Genomic DNA, 18,372 nt, shown 5'->3' with positions numbered 1-18,372 from the left:
CACTATTTCTAATAATCAGATATGGAATCAACCTATGTGTCTAAAAACAAAGAAGTGAATTATATATATATAATACATATTATGTATATTATACATAATATATATTATGTATGTTATACATGATATATATCATGTATATTATGTATAATATACATGATATATATCATGTATAATATATATAATATATATTATGTACTATATATAATATACGTTATGTATATTATATATAATATACGTTATGTATATTTTATATTACATATAATATATATTATTATTATATATATAATTATATATAATTATAATTATAATTATATATAATTTTATGTGTAATTATAATTATACATAAAATTAATTATAATTATATATAATTTTATTTGTAATTATAATTATACATATTATTATATATAAAATATATATATATGGACACACACACAATGAAATACTATTCAGCAATAAAAAAAGAATGAAATTCTGCCAGTTGCAACAACATGGATGACCCTGTAGGATACAATGTTAGGTGAAATAAGCCAGACACAGAAAGCAAATACCGCATGATCTCTCTCATATGTGGAATCTTAAAAAAAAATGTTAATAGAGAAGTAGAGTAGAATAGTGGTTACCAAACAGCGAGGAAGAAGTGGGGAGGGCAAAATGGAGATAGATTGGTTAACAGTTATGAAATCACAATTATATAGGAAGAATAAGTTGAAGTGTTCTTTGCAAAGCAGGGTGACTATAGTTAAAAGTAAAGTATTGTATATTACAAAGTATCTAGAAGAAAGGATTTTGAAATTTCTTATTAAAAAGAAATGACAAATGCATGAGGTAATTAATACACTAACTATCCTTATTGGATCATTAGACAACATACATATTCATTGAAACATCAAATTGTATCCTATAAATCTATATGATTACAGTGTGAAAATTTTTTAAAAATAAATTAATGAATTAAATAACAATTTTAAAATGTTCTCAATCACCAACGCAAAGTTTAGGAGCTTTGTTCTTGACTCAGCCTTAAGACTGAAAACTAATGTGTTAGAAATATTTGTAGATCCTCTCAATTTTGAAAGAATCCTAGCTAAACTACTGAAATATAAAATATATTCTATGTAATATGCTCTTAGGTATATTCTTAGGTGAACTCTGCTTTTAGATGAAGCTTATAAAAATGAAAAACGTATCTGAAATAAAATTTTAAAGTATTTGGAAAATTACACCTTAATCTATTAAAGACAAATTTTCTATACAGTAACCTTTTTATGTGCTTTTGAAATGGGATATACAATTATTTTCCCTGATGTGAAACAAAATATAGAAAGTTGGCATTTTATCTAAGAAGTTAACTTAGGAAGAAAGAGTGAGAGGCAGAGGAATGAGGGAAGAAAGGAAGGCTGATGATGGGATACCTTATCAAGTTGCCTAATGCTGTATTGGAACCTAATAGGCCTTCTAAGGAGTTTTATTACATAATGCAAGACTCCTCAATCTGGGAGGAGGAAAGGGCTTTATTTTTGAGTGGTCACAGGTTGCCCCATGGGCATAAACTCTACCAAGCTTCTAGGTTACACCTACATGAGCATCCCACCTGCTTAAGTGAGAGCAGCCACAAACTGTGGGCCATTCCAGGTAAGTGTCATATCACACCTGCACCAACTAGTCAAAGCCTGGGTCAAAGCCTGTGCAGAACTGATTGCTACAGCAGAGGCTAAAATAAGAAATGGGGCTAAGAGAATGAAAAGCAGTGCCCATATGTATCCAAAAACAGGTTGAAGATATCTTTAGGAAGGAACAGATAATTTTTTTTATTCATACAATAACAGATGCATATGAACTCCTCGAGTAGTCACCCATTCCTGTCAGCCCTTGGGCTTCATAACTAAATCATTCTTCCTTTGTAATCCAGTCCCACATTTTCAGCTATCTCTCTATGTTTATTATCTTAAATATTTCTTTGCTCTATACTCTTCCCCTAGTCTTCAACCAATTTCTTTCTTTATTGTCCCAACCCACAGACTGTTATTTCCACTTCGATGTCCCATAGAAGCTTCAAGGGTTTGAAATACCTAAAAAAAACTCATCTTTCTCCCTAAAACTCCCTCTCCTTCTCCCACTTCAAAATTTCAACTAATGGCTCCCCCTGTTATTCCCACCAGAATCCTGAATGATCCGTTTCTCCTCATTCACTCCATACATGTAAATCTCATTAACGTTACTTTCTAGATATTTCATGAATCCCTTCCATTCATTCTGTACTAGAAAGTGTTCCCAGTTTAGACCCTGGTGGTTGGTGGCCTGTTACCGAGGCGCTCTCTCTCTCTCTCTCTCTGTGGGTGTGGGTCTGGGTGTGTGTGTCCTGAGAATTTATTTACTTCTGGTTTTTGTTTGTTTTTTAGTATCCAGAAACTACAGGGAACTTAAATCAATTAGAAAAAAAAATAACCCAATTAAAAAATGGGCAAAGGACATGAACAAACACTTCTCAAAAGAACATATACAAATGGCCAACAAATACACGAAAAAAAAAATGCTTAGAATCACTAATCATCAGAAAAATGCAAATCAAAACACAATGAGATACCATTTCATACCGGTTGGAATGGCTATTATTAAAAAGTCAAAATACAACAGATGCCAGCAGGGCTGTAGACAAGAGGAAGTGTCTGTATATTTTTAGCTATAGCCCTACTTCAAACGTGTCCCCCTTACAGCCAAAAGAGCGGCCTATCTAAAGGACTGTTCTGATCAGCTCACTTACCTGACTGAAACCTTCAGTGACTCCCATGGCCTGCAGGTCAATGCACTAATTCATGACTATAACATGTGAGATATCCTTGATCTGGCTACTGGTCTAGCCCTCTCTGACTCACGCTTTATAAACCATGCATTCTGGAACTTTTTAGTTGTTTCCCACATCAGCATGCTACTTCCCATCCATGTAGATTTGCAGAGACCTCCTCATCTTTTTAATTCCCAGTTCCCACTCTCAACATGGGCCATCTCCTACCCACACTTCAAAACCTAAGCAAAACAACACCTTCCGTGACACCTCCATGCTGAGTCAGATGCCATCCCCTTTGTATTGTAGTTCTTTGCTTGTGTGCCTTTGTCTCACTTTGTTCTCTTTAAAATAAACTCCATGAGGACAATGATCACCTGCTATTTGTGTTAATATCTGCACCAAGTGGCATAGTGTCTGGAGTATAGTAGGATCTATTTTCAAGGAACAAAAGATTATATCTATACCAATAGACATGAATTAGCGCTTTTTTTTTTTAAAGATAAGCTCCCTTTGAACTAAGTCAATGTTTACAAGAAGAGTTATACTAAAAGGTTCACTTTTGCTGCTTACGTTTCATTTATTTCAGGCAATTAATTCATTGTTATTGGTAAATCGATACTTTTTATTGATACTGAAAAGAGAGAAATAAACTAATGACTATCTCTGTTAGAGTAGATTTGTTCATATCTATCAGTAAAATGTTAATTATCTGAAAGTCAATAATAAAACATAAACTGTGATCTTAAATGTTTTTTAGGGGCTCAAAAATAATTAGAATTCATGTCAGCATATAAAAAAAGATCAGAGTATTTTTAAGATAGGATAAAATTTTATTTTAGTTTCTTAGGGATTTTTGTGACCTTATAGAGTTCAACTAATTATAATTTTAAAAATAGGATTGATAGAGTTTTAGAATTAGAAACAATTTATAGATTATTTTATTTTTCTTTTGAGGAACCAGGTCATCAGAAGATCAAGGAACACCTATAATGTCACTAGATCCTAATTTAATTTAAATTTTAGAATCCAGGTATTCTAACTCCTGTCTTGATACTATTTGTACTTCATTATGTTGCTTCCCAGGGCTTTAAAAAATAAAAGCTGGGAAATTACATTTGCTTTGCATATACAGCACCAATTATCAAATTCAGCATAAAAGCATAACATGTATACATCAAAAAGAAAACATAAAAACTTCATATTAAAAGCATCTCAAAACAATTGAATATAATAGGGAAACCTTATACAAATGCAACACTCCCCCATTAATAAAAAGAAACCAATTGGAGAAAAAAGAAATTCAATATAAACATGTTGGAATATAACCTAATTCATTTTAATCCAATGCTTCAAATTGAAAAAAATTAGCACTAATGTTATTTTCCTTCATCATTACAATCTTGCTTTTCATTACATTATGCTATGTTTTGTATTAAACATAAAATCAATTTTTCACCTTAACACATGCTAGAAATACAGTCACCATGTTGGAAATCAGTAGAAAGTGTCTTTGTTTCTACTTTTTTTTTTCTCTGAAAAAGCTTTGGGAAAAAAAATCATTTACAATGTTTAATTTTAATAACTTAAAGAATGTAATTGATTTTTGTTTGTTTTTGACATGGAGTTTCACTCTTGTCACTCAGGCTGGAGTACAATGGCATGATCTCGGCTCACTGTAACCTCCACCTCCCAGGTTCAAATGATTTTTCTGTCTCAGCCTCCCGAGTAGCTGGGATGACAGGCACTCGCCACCACACCTGGCTAATTTCTGTATTTTTAGTAGAGATGGGGTTTCATCATGTTGGCCAGGCTGGTCTCAAACTCCTGACCTCAGGCGATCCGCCCCCCTTGGCCTCCCAAAGAGCTGGGACTACAGGCGTGAGCCACCACGCCCAGCCAATTGAATAGTTTTTAACTCAGAGGATAAATGCTTGAGGGGATGGAAAGCCCATTCCTCATGATGTGATTATTTCACACTGCATGCCTGTATCAAAACATCTCATGTACCCCACAAATATATAAACCTCCTATGTACCCACAAAAATTTTATAAAATAATGAAAATATTTTAAAACTAAAAAAAATTGTTTTTTAATTAAGCAACTTTATTTAAATAAAATCATTCTTCCTCATCCTCAGTCCTGGGATCTACCAGAAAGAATTAGCAACATCTTAAAGACGACAAAGTGTTAAAGATAAGCTGCTATTAAGTAAAAGTGTGAAGTGTGGGGGGGACAAGCTGGATGCCTGAACCATTTTGTTCTATCTTTAGGACAGTGAAAGAGCAAGAAGCAGGGATGGGGTGGGGGACACATATTCTGTTGAGCATTGTCACCACTATATTCACTGAAATTCATCTGCATGCTTGTATGTATACTTTTGATTCGCCTGATACACTGAAAATTATATGAAATTGTTCTCTATTCTTTAGATAATTATAATCTAAGTGCTAATATGAAGCTTAGAATTTATATGAAATATTTATGCCCACAACAGGACATTTCAGCTATTTCCTAGATAATAATCTCACTTCACCCTGCACAAAACAGGCACATGATCATGTCACTCTGACCTGGTTTGAGTCCAAGGAGGCTTTTGTTTTTAAAATAATTTAGGTTAGTAGTTAAAATATGAACTTTGGGCCAGGAGTGGTGGCTCATGCCTATAATCCCAGCACTTCGGGAGGCTGAGGCGTGCGGATGACTTGAAGTCAGGAGTTGGAGACTGGCCTGGCCAACATGCTGAAACCCCATCTCTACTAAAAAAAAAAAAATACAAAAATTAGCTGGGTGTGGGGGGGGGGCACCTATAATCCGAGCTACTTGGGAGACTGAGGGGGAGAATTGCTTGAGCCTGGGAAGTGGAGGTTGCAGTGAGCAGAGATAATACCACTACACTCCAAAACAAACAACAAACAAAAAAATTCTAGAGTCACACTGAAAATCTTAACAACCTGCTTCTACTACTCATTTTTTTAATTTTTATTTTGACCTGATTTTAGATTGATAGTAAAATGCACAAATAACACAAAGTGCCCCCTATGTCCCTCACCCTACTTCCCCTAATACTAACATTTTCAGAGCCATCCTTATTTTCTCTATAAAAGAGCAGAATTCTCCTTTTAGAGATTTGGAAAGATTATTAAAAGATAAGTTACAAAATACAGTACCTGACACGTATAAAATATTAAATAAATATTAGCCATGCTTAATTATTTTGTTTTAAGTCTATATGAGTCAAGTTTTAGTAGAAATATGGGCTAGAAAAAAAAAGAAACAGAAAGCGGGACTCTGTGATCCGACTTGGGCTTATAGAACAGACTGTACTAGTTTGTTCTCATGCTGCTAATAAAGTCCTACCCAAGACCGGGTAATTTATAAAGGAAAGAGGTTTAATGAACTCACAATTCCACATGGCTGGGGAGGCCTCACAGTCACGGCAGAAGGCAAAAAAGAAGCAAAGGCACATCTTAAATGGTAGCAGAGAAGAAAGCTTGTGTAGGAAAACTCCCATTTTAAAAGCATCAGATCTGGTGAGACTTATTCGCTACCAGGAGAACAGTAGGGGGAACCCGCCCCTATGATTCAATTATCTCCACCTGACTCCATCCTTGACATGCGGGGATAATTACAATCAAGGTGAGATTCGGCCGGAGACACAGCCGAATCATATCAATGACTAATGAGAGTTATGTCCAGAACCTAATGAAAACCTGTCTGAGGCCACATTCCCTGTAAAGCAGATTTGAGATAGAGATTTGTGTAGAGAACATTTAACTGGGTAAAATCCTAGGAACCAACAACTGTGGCGAAAAATCTGAATTGAATAAAGGGAGTTGAGATGTGAGGCAGTCACAACAAATACCTCAGCTAATCTCAAGGGGGAGCTGAGAAGCTGGGGTGACCCTTCAGAGTTGCCCTAAATTGAGGCAGGAGTATGGAGTTTTAATACCTTTCACTGGCCATTCTTCAGATACGAGTTGTCCCCAAGGATGGACATCAGCTTGACAAGTTATTAATTAGATCTCCTGAGAATAAATTCTAGAGAGAATCAGCTGAGAGGCATGATTTAGCAAATGAGAACCAAGTGAAAGGCGAAAGGGGTTTCCCCTTATAAAACCATCAGATCTCATGAGACTTATTCACTACCACTAGAACAGTGTGGGGAAAACTGCCCCCATGATCCACTTACCTCTCACTGGGTCCCTCCCACAACATGTGAATTATGGGAGCTACAGTGCAAGATGAGATTTCGGTGCAGACACAGCCAAGCCATATCAGACAGTAGTAACTTTCAATTAAATATAGCTAGACGTTCTGTCAATGGGTCACAGCAGTCTAGAGAATACATTGAAAAACTCTGGGAACAGCAGATATAGAGGTCAGATCTAGAGATTTTGAACAAAGTTTAGTGCTACAATGCATTGGTGACCACAGACAAAAGGTGTCTGTTGTTGTTATAGTTTGTTTCTGTCTTGTTTTTCATCATGGGAGGACAAAAAGAAAAAATGGGGGCAATGGTGAAGGAGAAATGAAAAAGACCTGCTTTTCTATGGGTGGAAGCGACTAAACGAGAGAATAAATTTGGATTACACAACAAATGCAAATCAAGTTAGAAGCATGAAAGGCATGATTAAGGCCATGGTTCTAATAGATATCAGCCAGCGGAACCAGGATCATGCCACATCAAGAGAGGCTGCAGAGCCATTGCCTTCTCTCCTGTGAATGCTAAATTAATGAAATGGAACTCACAGAAGCACTATGTAATCAAATATTGGTGGGACACAAGCAAATTCTGAAAAAGTTTCATTGATCAATGATAATATCTTTTGGTGTAAATATCTCCTCAAAACAGTTCAGGAAAAAAAATAAAGCTATAATTTTCCTTTAGAAATATTTAACTTTGTTATACTAGTTTACTTATTTTTTACCTAATACATTCTGATATATTGTTATGTAGGTTAAAGATGCTCGATTCATGCCACTGTGGAAACCACACATAATTTAGGCAATAATGCAAATTCTTTTCAAATTCTTTTATCAGTGTATTCACTTTATTTTTATTTCTAACACAATTCAAAATTACAGGATGCTATCAAAGTGATGCTACAAAACCCCACTAAAATTTTTTCAATTCTTCAAATCACACACTTACACACACACACACACACACACACACACACACACACACACACACACACACACCACATGCATTCCCCGTACAGGCCTTTTTTGTGGGGGGCCTGAGTAAATAATTGCATTTTATTTTCAATTTTTCATTTTGAAATAATTAAAGACTTACCAAAAATGTTGCAAAACTACGTGCCTTTTTGAAGTAAAGTCTTGAAAAAGTTGTTTGGTATATCCTTTATAGTAAAAAAAGAAAACACGTGTATATTCTGTTGATTAAAGGCATGCTGAGATTGTTAGACATGTGATTTCATCAGAGACTCCAATATAGAGCACAGCTGTAACGACATCCTAAGAGTGTTCTAACTGAAATGTGTTGGAAGAAGGTTCTAATTTTTCTCAACCCTTCTCAAGTTGGCACTCAGCAGATTTCCACTCTATAAAAATAACTCCTGCTCTGCAACTAATGTTCACAGATAAGCTCCAAACATATTTACAGCTCCATTTAAGTATAATGTACACACAGTAAAATTCACCCTTTTCAATGTGCAATTTAATGGGTTATGGCAGATGAATATCATCATTTGACCACAATCATGATCAAGATACAGAAAATCTGCATCATCACAAAATGTTTTCTTTTGCTGTTTTGCATTTGATCTTTTCTCCATTCCTGAACACAGGCAACCACTAATCTGCTTCTGTTTCTACAGTTTGCATTTTCTAGAGTATCCTATTAGTGGAATGATACATTGGTGTCTTTCATGTCTAGCTTCTTTCACTGAGCATAATGCTTTTGATATTCATTTATATTGCTGTTGTATCAGTTTGCTCCTTTTTATTGTTGAGTGGTACTCCATCTACAACTGGTTTATCCATTTACAAGTTGATGGACACATCTGCTATGAACTTCAAGGATGAGGCTTGGTACGGATATGTTTTTATTTATTTTGAGTCGCAGTGGAATTATTTGGTTATATGATCAGTACTAAGTTTAACATTAAAAGAAACTGCCAAACTGCTTTCCAAAATGTCTGTACCATTTTGAAGTCCCACTAGCCAGGTGTGAATAGCAATTCTTCACATCATGTGGTATGGTCAGTTCTGCTCGTGTCAGCCACTCCAGTGGGTGTACAGTGGTACCTCAATGTGGTTTTAACTTGCATTTCCCTGATGACGGGTAATGTTAAGTATCTTTTCATTTGTGTATTGGACATCATCTCTTTTTAAATTAAAATATCTGTACAAATATTTGGTCCATTTAGGTCAAAATATTATGTTAAATGAGTTATTTGTGTTTTGTTATTTAGTTTTTTAGTTATGTGTACATTCTAGATGAAAGTTCTTTATCAGACATATTTAAAATTATTCTGTCCCAATCTGTGGTTTGCCTTTTCATTTTTTGATGCTATGTTTTAAATTGCAAAAGTCTTAATTTCATGAAGTCCAACTTACTATTTTTTTCCATTTTCATCCATCCTTTTCTTATCTAAAAAATTTTTAGCTATAGTAAGATTATTAAAAATTTTTCCTATTCAGTAAGCTTTATACTTTTTATATTTACATTATGTATAAAATACATGTTGAGTTAACTTGAGGATATGGTGTGAGGTAATTCTGAAGTTCATATTCTCCATTTAATATCCAATTTTATTAGTACCATCTTTATAAAGACATTGATTTCCTTATTGAATTATTTTGGCAACTTTGGCCATGTAAGGCTGGATATATTTCTAAATTATTTATTCTGTTTCACTGATATATATGTCTTCTTCATGCCAGTAAGTTTACTGTACTGGTTAGTGTAGCTTTACAATATGTCTTGAAATTTGGAAAGTTTTCCAACTTTATTCTTCTTTCTAAAACATGCTCTGGCTATTCTAGGACTTCCATATTTAAAAAAAAAAAATTAGAATCAGCTTTGTAATTTCTCCAAAAAGGCCTATAGGTTTGATTGGGATTGTGCCAAATCTGGAGATCAGTTTCAGAAGAATTATCATCTAATAAGTATGACATGTATATTTACCAATGAACTTGATACATATTTCTACCTATTCAATCTCTCGTATTAGTGATTTAGAAATTTTGGATCAGCATACCTTTTATTAAATTTATTCTGAATTATTTTATTATTTTTGAGGCTATTATAAGTTAAATTGCTTACATAATTTTATTTTCTAATTGGTGTTGATTGTGTATAGAAACACAATTGATTTTATTTATTGATCTTTCATCCTACAACTTTGTTAAATTCACTTCATACCTCTAGCACACTTCTGCAGATGCCTAAGGATTTTCTGTGTATATGTTTACATCATGTGAGAATAGTATTTTTCTTTCTTCCCAACTTGGGTGTCACTTATTTCTTATTTTCTTTTCTTTTCTCTTTATTTCTTTCTTCTTTCTGTCCATTCCTCCTTCCTTCCCTTCTTTCTTTCTCCCTGTTTTAGAATCAGTTTTGTAATTTATCCAAAAGGACCTATAAGGTTTCATGGGAATTCCACTGAATCTAGAGATCAATTTCAGGAGAATTATCATCTCATAAGTATTAAATATTTATCAATGAACTTGGTATATATTTCCACTTATTTAATATTGAATGCAATACTTTAAAGAACTAGGGAGAGAGGACATCATTGCATTTTTCATAATCTTATGTAGAAAGTATTAAGGCTTTCACCATTTTAAGTAAGATGTTTGCTATAGATTTTCTGTAAACACATAATCAGTTTGAAAATGTACTTTTCTATCCTCAGTTTGCTGGGAGTTTTTAATTTAAAAAATGTGTTACATTTCGTAAATTCCTTTTTTGCATCTATTGAGAGTGTCACGTGATTTTTCTTTTTTCTGTCAGCATGGTAGATTTTCAGTTGTTGAAACCAACTTGAGATAAGCCCCACTTGGTTAAAACACATTATCATTTTTAAATATTCCTAGACTCACTTTGCTAATATTGTATTAAGAATGTTGCATCTAAGTTCATAACGGTTATCAGTCTGTCATTTTTGAGTTGTGATATCTGTATTTGTTTCTGATATCGAGAGAATCCACGTAAAACATCTACTTCTGTCATCAGTAATAATCTGACCAGGGATAACACCAACAGTTAGAGAGGAACCTGTCATTACCTGTGGCAGCAGAGATATCAGAGATTCCAAAAAGAAAAGCAAGGTTAAAATTTCAAATATAATCACATGAAATATCAGAAAGCCAGGGGATAGAAATATAGGAGAGCAAAATCTTAGAGGTCAAAACGAGTAGTTAAGTACTGCACATGATAATAAAACGTAAAGTCTTTTCCTAAGGCAGAGCCTGGCTGCTGCCTAGCTTCTTTGACAATTCTTGGTAGGCTTTCATGGCTTTATAAGGGCTTATACTTTAGGTAAAGTTATAGTCAGGGAAACGGTGGGTGTAGGTTGGCTCTGTAGAAATGAAGCATTACAGGAGCACTGCAGTTAGAAAGAAACTGATACTGATGATACTTCGGTCACACTAATAATACATGCTAATGATAATCATAGCAATCATGGTAATGACAGAAAAAATATATATATAATATTAACATGCTTCTATTTGCACATATACATATGTGAATAGAAACATTGATTTAAAGACATGAAAGTATAGAAATAGCCTACACCTGATAAAGATATGCTCATACACAATAACAAACATCAGTATAAACAGAGATTTTGATGTATCACAGAATTCTCCAATAGATCACAATTTTGACACTATGGGAAGTGTCATTTTCAGAACTTTTCTTTATCTCCATTATCTCCATTCTCTATTTCCAACATTCCTGGAGACTGAACTCAAGGATCAGTAAATATTCTCAACCTTAACCATAGCAGACTTCATTCATCCCATATATGCTTGTTATTTTTCCCCATTGACAGAAGGCATTGTACCATGAAATATACAACATATCTCTGACACACCTGACGGAAACAAACAATGGGGAAAGATTGACTATTTAATCAATGGTGATGGGAAAACTGGCTAGCCATATGAAGAAAGCTGAAACTGGACCCCTTCCTTACACCTTATAAAATAATTAACTCAAGATGGATTAAAGACTTAAACATAAGATCTAAAACCATAAAAACTCTAGAAGAAAACCTAGCCAATACCATTCAGAACATAGGCATAGGCAAAGACTTCATGACTAAAACACCAAAAGCAGTGGCAACAAAAGCCAAAATTGAGAAACGGGATCTAATTAAACTAAAGATAGCTTCTGCACAGCAAAAGACACTATCATCGGAGTGAACACACAACCTACAGAGTGGGAGAAAATTTTTGCAATCTATCCATTTAACAAAGGGCTAATATCCAGAATCTACAAGGAACTTAAACAAATTTACAAGAAAAAAACAACCCCATCAAAAAGTGGGAAAAGGATATGAACAGACACTTCTCAAAAGAAGACATTTATGCGGCCAATAAACACATGAAAAAAAGCTCATCATAGGCTGGGCGTGGTGGCTCACGCCTGTAATCCCATCACTTTGGGAGGCCAAGGCGAGTGGATCACAAGGTCGGGAGTTTGAGACTTGCCTGGCCACTACGGTGAAACTCTGTCTCTACCAAAAACACACACAAAAAACTTTAGCCAGGCGTGGTGGTATATATCTGTAATCCCAGCTACTCAAGAGGCTAAGGCAGGAGAATTGCTTGAACCCATTAGGTGGAGGTTGCAGTGAGCCGAAATTGTGCCACTGCACTCCACCCTGGGTGACAGAGTGAGGCTGTCTCGAAGAAAAAAAAAAAAAGCTCATCACCCCTGGTCCAATGAGGTACCATCTCGCGCCAGTTAGAATGGCAATCATTAAAAAGTCAGGAAACAACAGGTGCTAGAGAGGATGTGGAGAAATAGGAATGCTTTTACGCTGTTGGTGGGAGTGTAAATTAGTTCAACCATTGTGGAAGACAGTGTAGCAATTCCTCAAGGATCCAGAACTAGAAATACCATTTGACCTAACAGTCTCATTACTAGGTACACATCCAAAGGATTATAAATCATTCTACTATAAAGACACATTCACACATATGTTTATTGCAGCACTATTCACAATAGCAAAGACTAGGAACCAACCCAAATGCCCATCAATGATAGACTGGATAAAGAATATGTGGCACATATACACCATGGAATACTATGCAGCTATAAAAAAGGATGGATTAATGTCTTTTGCAGAGACATGGATGAAGCTGGAAACCATCATTCTCAGCAAACTATCACAAGAACAGAAAACCAAACACCACATGTTCTCACTCATAAGTGGGAGTTGAACAAAGAGAACACATAGACACAGGGAGGGGAACATCACACACTGGGGCCTGTCAGTGGGTAGGAAGGAAAGAGGAGGGATAGCATTAGGAGAAATACTTAATGTAGATGACGGGTTGATGGGTGCAGCAAACCACGACAGCACATGTATACCTATTTCACAAAACTGCAAGTTCTGCATATGTATCCCAGAACTTAAAGTGTATGTATGTGTGTATATATATACACACAAATGTAAATGTAAATGTAAATAAATTGAAAATGGTAAAAATAGAAATATGTTTCGTACACAAATAGTGACATAATAAAGCAAGATAGAATGTATGTTTGAGTTAAAAAAAATTGCTTAGAAGACAACTTGAATTCCATTCCAAGGAACTAGTTTTCAAAAGTTTACAACCAGATTTCAGTTTGGCAAAAGGCAACAATGCTGTTTTGAAAATAATTTCTGAAAAGAGCTTCCCCAGCAGTTCCAAATGGCAGTCCTGATACAAGGAAGTAGGAGCAATTTTGTTACCACCAGGAACATTGAATTTATTTTCAGACCTTGAAATTCTGGGAGGCCCTCGAATAATAATCAACTACAATATTTTACTTTACATAGAAATATTGTTTTAATGTTAATATAAAAGCTTGTATATGAACTAAAATTGTCAATCTGCCACTTTTAAGAAAGAAGAATCCATTATGTCCCTAATCTATAGTGAGTTGATATGTTCCATAAGCAGTTCTGGAAGGAGGCTACACTTAGAGCATAAATTGGTATAGATCGCTTTGCTCTCACAGATAGCGACACAATATTTTCTGCTGAATGGGAAAAAGTTTGAAGGCATAAATCAAGATAAAGCAACCATCTGACAAAGAATTACAAAGAGGCCCCATACCTTTTTCTTAGTGAACGCCATGTGACACATTGATTTTCCACTGAAGATAAAGGCCAAAATCATGTGTCATCAATAGAAAGCAAGCAAAACTATTTGGTTCAATATGTTATGGTACTTAACAAAAAAAAACTTGCAGAGAAAAGACAAATCTAAAATGTTGCACATGATTCAAACAAGTCTGGATCAGAAGAGACATTTCAGAGGTCACCGCTAGAGAGTCAAGGATACATTAGAGAGAAATAAACTCCTGCTTTTTTGTTTATCTACTTACATACACAGATACTGTCTGATGAAGATGATTGATATCAGGTATGGTATTTGATGGTATAGTCATTTACAAAATAATTCATCCCTTATGATCTAATGCAATTTTCTTCATATTACACGTGTATATTTAAATACTTCGTTGTGAAGTGGCGGCTAGCCAGGCTGCTGTTAGCATATCCAGTACATTACTGCAAATTCCAAAATGGCAAATCCCACAGTTGAAATTTCAACCTCTCCAGCGTCCCTCGGCTGGAGTGCATAATCACGGCAAAAATCTGCAACATCAGAGGTGGCCGCCACAGACACAAAGTCTATGTTTCTCATTCCATTCTACCAAATCTAGTCAGCAGTCTGGGTGAGGGGGCTTGGCAGTATCTATGAGCAGAAAGCATTCAAATGGCTGGTATATGTGCTTCCGGGGAAACTAAGGGAAAAAAAGAGAGAGGGAGGGAGGGAGGGAACAAGAAAGAAGAAGGAAACTCAAGGAGAGAGGAAGGGAAGGAGGCTGGCAAGAAGGGATGGAGGGAGCAAGGGAGGGAGGAATAAAGGAAGGAAGTTACACCAAGTTTCAAAACTGGCCACGGACTGAGAAGGATTAAGAGACAAACGGAATTGAAAGCACTTATGTTCATCCTCGGTATTTTTCTTACCCATTCTTGCAAATTAGTAATTTAAAAATTTTCATTTCCACAAATCCACGTGTTTTCTTGTTCCTCTCTCTCCGCTCTTTTTCCTTCTTTCCTTCCTGCCTTTCTTCTTTCTTTTCAACATAGGTTATATAAATGTGTGAGAGCTATCACTAGTCTACATTAGTCATCAGGATTTTCCTGTATATTTCCAATTAAGATGACCCATAATAATATTCTACTGTAATTTTGGAGGGTCCAAAATACTAGATGGCATTTAGTGTTTTGGAAATCATGACAAGTCTAACAGGACTTTAAAAAACCTATCAAGACATCTGATGTGTTTTCTTGCCCATACACTCTTTAATGAGGTCTGCTTGACCCTTTCTTCTTCCCTTCTCTAGTCATGGGTTCTTCACACTGAAAACTAAGCTTTGCATCAGTGTTTGACGAACAGGTGACATAATAAACTGCAGTTACATTTTAAATTCAGCTCAAGATGGTAGATGAGAAATCTAAGATTGTGAAGTGAGATTTAGCATGCTGTTCAGTATGCAACAAATCTGAGTGTTGCTAACACAGGATTCATACCAACAGGTTCCTTCCAAAACCTTTCAATGCAAATTCTAGCAAATGCACACTTGGAAGAAAAATGTTCCATGAAGTTGTATATGTAAATTTATACTTTCAGCATTTATGTATATAATTTCAGGGGAAGTGGGATCAACTTAACATTATTAAACATAGTCCAATGATATTTACAACATAACTTCAGAAACATTTTATTACTAGAAGTATTTTAAAAAGGATGTACCATTTAGGATTTAAGACACACCCCACAAATGAAAAAACAAATTAGATTATAAACAACATTTAAAAAAAATTATGCCATCTCTTTCACTACAAAATCCTCCTGGGGGAAAAATATCTTTTCCTTCATTATTAAAGGATGTTATCAGAGCACAGTGGAATTCTTTCAGATTTAGTCAGAAGGTTCTCTGGAGTTGAGAGATCTATTGCAGAATATTTTCTTTGAAAGTCCATGTCCTTTCCCCAGGCCTACATCATATATAAATAAACATTTCAGAAAAGGGGTCCTGTTAGGAAAAAGTGGGTTGAAGATTGTAAGACCTGGTTCCTGGGTGCCAAATAATTCACAAGTTGGAATAAGCTGGGTTTTTGTAACACTTCTCTATGACTGCCATTGATACTGAACTATGCCAAGGAACTAAGTCCTACCAAGGAAAAGCAGGAGGAAAACAGGTGTAAGAAAACATTTCCTGTCAGTGTGTCCAGAGATAGCATGAGTCAACAGCGGCTCCTCATGAAGCCATCGATTCGTAACACTGGAGTATCTAGAATGCATCTGGGTCGAATTATTAAAAAGAAAGTTCTTCTCAAGCTAGTTGTAATGGTAGCTAATTAAAAAAATTAATGTTCTGCGATTCTGATAAAAATCTATGTGGTGAACCAACAATAAAGGCGGCTGAAGATATTGGTATGAAATAGTTATTTTTCCTTATATACCTGGACGTTCATGTAAGAAATTATACTTTTGGAAGGTCTGTCATATTCTCAGTGTATAAGAGTGGAATCATTTTTAGAAGTTATTGTCAGAATTTTGCTTTAATAGTGCAATAAAGTGTGCATTCTCTCTCTCTCATTTTCATTCAACAGCCTCTACAAATTGAGCCTGGCTCAAAGGTCTTTCCCTCTTGGAATATGACTCCTCCCCTGTCCCTCTACATAGGCTATTCTATAACAAATTATTTGGCTGTCTTGATTTTTTCAGAGACCTCATGCTAGTAGTAGAGAGCCAGGAGAAAGTGAGATGTCCTATATAAAAGGCCTGCTAGAAAAAGAAATCAGCACTGAGTTCTAAGGATACTGAACAACTTTTTAAAAAACAAGCAAGCCATATTAAACACATTAGTTACAACCAAATTAGATAAAACAATGAAAATTATCCAAGAAGAAAAAGTACATCACCTGTCTAGGTTTAAAATTGCTTAAGGCTGCCATCCAAGGACCATCTATGATAACAAATACAGTAGTCTGTATTGACACAAAGTTTTAGTGATAGACGTAATTACATTCTTCTGCTGGTGGTGTTCTAGAATAAATGGAATATCTGCTGATCAAATCTGAATGCATCCCATAATATTAGCATGTAGGATCCCAGATCTGCAGGCACTATCTCTTTCTCAGATCTACACTTTGAATATTATGTTAGTTAAAATGAGAAGTATGTTAGAAAATGTCTTTTAGAAAAGAAATATTGGCTGAGTATGGTGGCTCATGCCTGTAATCCCAACACTCTGGGAGGCCAAGGTGAGAAGATCTCTTGAGCTCAAGAATTTGAGACCAGCTTGGGCAACATATCTATAAAAAATTTTAAAAATTAGCCAGTGTGGTGGTGCACACCTATAGGCACAGCTACTTCAGAGGCTGAATCAAGAGGATCACTTGAGCTTGGGAGTTTGAGGTTGCAGTGAACTATGAACATGGCACTGAACTCCAGTCTGGGCAACAGAGTGAGAACTTGTCTTCAAAAAAATAAAAAAGAAGAAAAAAATAGGAAACATTGTGTTCACATATGCTATGGTACTCTTTCTTATATAAACTATTTCTTTGCAGTATTCTAGAGGATTTAAGACAAATTTACCATTTAATAATTTCATATGGTATATTATTGCATTAGTATAGTATGTTATTATATAATTAGTATAAGTGACCAGTGCTGCAACAACCACATTCCAAAAAGTATTGTGATCCTCCAAAATTACAATGTCTAAATGACATTATTCTCCTTCATGAGACCATTATACCTTAATGTTTCAGCACCATGAAAATCTACAAACGCCCTCTAAACTATATTTAGAAAACGTGGGAAAAAAATAGATACAGTTTCAGAAGATACATATATTTTGAAAATTAGCCTTTTTGGAATAAATTATTCTTTATGACATATAAATAAACACATTTTTCAGACTGGCGGGGTAACATTTGCATCAGTCAAAATAATTAGATTACTAAAACCTGTAATCTTATTAGAAAAATGGTTTATTCAGAGAATCATTGGAACTATTAGCCTTCAAGCTGCTATATATTGAATCTGATCAAAATAATTAAGATAATATTATTTCATTTTTCAGTATAATATCTCCTTAGTATTTGTGTTTCTTATTTAATATGTGATTATATTTACTTCTGTGAATAATATGGATGAAGATCATTACAGTGTCAAGATCACTGGGTTCAGAACACAGAAACCTCAAGTCTATTCTTTTTTCTTAAATACCTGTAAGACTTTAAAGAAGACAGAGTTTCTGGACTCTAATTTCTCTATCTGTAGAATAAATGGGTTAGACCAAATAACTCCCTTCTGC

The sequence above is a fragment of the Gorilla gorilla genome, chromosome 14, assembly GCF_029281585.2.
Source record: "Gorilla gorilla gorilla isolate KB3781 chromosome 14, NHGRI_mGorGor1-v2.1_pri, whole genome shotgun sequence".
Taxonomy (NCBI): Eukaryota; Metazoa; Chordata; class Mammalia; order Primates; family Hominidae; genus Gorilla; species Gorilla gorilla.
This window is presented reverse-complemented; position numbering follows the sequence as displayed.